This window comes from Talpa occidentalis, unplaced genomic scaffold, assembly GCF_014898055.3.
Source record: "Talpa occidentalis isolate TD23 unplaced genomic scaffold, MPIMG_talOcc4v2.1 talOcc4.4, whole genome shotgun sequence".
Taxonomy (NCBI): domain Eukaryota; kingdom Metazoa; phylum Chordata; class Mammalia; order Eulipotyphla; family Talpidae; genus Talpa; species Talpa occidentalis.
Window position 1 is genome coordinate 67,841,817 of NW_023604295.1, and position 1,973 is coordinate 67,843,789.

At 38.4% G+C, this 1,973-nt stretch overlaps 1 pseudogene; it reads left to right on the forward strand.

Moving 5' to 3' along the window:
* The first annotated feature begins 1,333 nt into the window (after positions 1-1,333).
* On the forward strand, positions 1,334-1,511 carry LOC119258387 (U2 spliceosomal RNA; annotated as a pseudogene).
* Positions 1,512-1,973: the final 462 nt, after the last annotated feature.

The window sequence follows — 1,973 nt, forward strand, 5'->3', positions numbered from 1 at the left end:
CAACCCAGCACTCAACCGCTGTGCCACCGGGGAGGCCCTTCTTTTCATTCTTCATGGGAGTATGTGAGGGCTCAGTTGTGACCCTGATTTTACTAGTTGCCCCACACTGCTGTCCACCTGTTAAGGAGGCCAGTCACCAACCATGTGGCTTCACTCTCCACCCTGTCCGTTGGGACTTGCTATCCTGTCCTCCTCTTCTCCATTCAAACTCTGTTTCCTGAAACTGAGATTGTGTTGATGGCACAAATGTTCAATTTTTAATGAAAGGAACCAAAAACATGAAAAAAAATGTTCTCTTAAGGGGAAAGTTTTCAATTCTACCCAAAAGAGAAAAATTTGAAGTTCTTGTATTTCCTGTAATTAAATTTTCCATTGAGCTTAGGAACTTTCAAGAGTTCTAGATCTTCTTCTCTTCAAATCAATTTTTATTTTTTATGTTAAACGAACAGTAGTTTTTAAAATCAGAAATCCAGATTCAGCAGGAAATTTTAGTTAAGTTGACTCACTAAACTAGGAAGTTTGCTCTGGACCTATCAATACTTTGGTGTATCTATGTTCTTAGTACTTTCATACAAAAGTTGAAGTGATGGGCCTCCCTGGTGGCACAAAGGGTTAAGCACTGCTCTGTAAGCAATCCTCAGCCCCTGCAGCATGAGTTTGATCCCTGGCCGGCCAGGGACCAACCCACATGGCAAAGCAGATCTCTCCTGTCTTGCCCACTACTCTCCTCAGCAGTGTATTTCAGTCAGCTTGCCTGTTCTGTTCCCCATTCTGTCTCTGGTGAATCCTCTCATCACCTCACATCTCTGGCCTGTACCCCAGCTCTTATATGCATAAATAAATATATCTTTAAAAAAAAAAGTTGAAGTTATATAGAGACCATTTATTTGATTTAGTGCCCACTATTATTACACAATATGATATAATAATATATTTTTTAAAAAACACGAATGTTTTGGAATCAGACTAGGGGTCAAATCTTGGTTCAGTCATTCACCAATTATGTAATCTCTAAAATATTTACTTTTTTTAACCTTCAGCTTCTTCATCTAAAATGGTGATAACAGCTACTTCATAGGATATTGTGATAATAATACATGAGAGAGAAAGGTGATGTTAGCATGCCTGGTCTGTTGCAGATTCTAGTAAAGTGTTAATTCCTTTTATCATCTTCCCTGTGAAAACAAATGAACAAAAGATTATAAACACCTGATCCACATCAAAGTTTCACCATTCTTTGTCCTCTCATAATAGCGCATGCTTTAAATCATCTGACAGGTCTATACCTTACATTTGGATAGTGAAAATGTACTTTTCCAGAAAACCTGTCCCCATCGCTTCTCGGCCTTTTGGCTAAGATCAAGTGCAGAAAACCTGTCCTTTCAACTGTGACTATGTTGAACCCCAAAGGAAATTATCTCTACTTAGTAAAGCATAAACATGCTAATTTAATCAATTAATGTTTAATGAGTACTCATGATATAGTAGTAAATAAAACATGCTCATTTATGCCTTCATGGATCATCATTGGAAGTTAAGGGGAAAATGTTGAGAAAAAGTCTACATTTCAAAATATGGTAAACTATAGGAAAGGTGAACACAGGCTACTATTGGAGAGAATAATTGGGGTGGGGTAGAGTATACAAAACATGGGGACATGTCTGTGATGAAATATGTATAGGCTAAGATATGAATGGCATTTAGGCCAACTGGGGAAAGAATTTCTTAGTAAACAGTGCATGCGAAGACTATGACATTGTACATTGTATTGAAACAGCTGACATGTACTAGAAGAAAGCTGCAGCATGGACAGGAGAAAATGGGTAGGGGATTGAAGAGGTGAGCTGGTGGTGGGAGGGAAGGACAGAGAGAGAAAACAAATTTATAATAGAGGACTATGTTCTCCATTCAACTCAGTGCTCTTGAGCTAACACAGAGTAAGAATAAGGTGGGAGATGTGAGTCTATATTCTT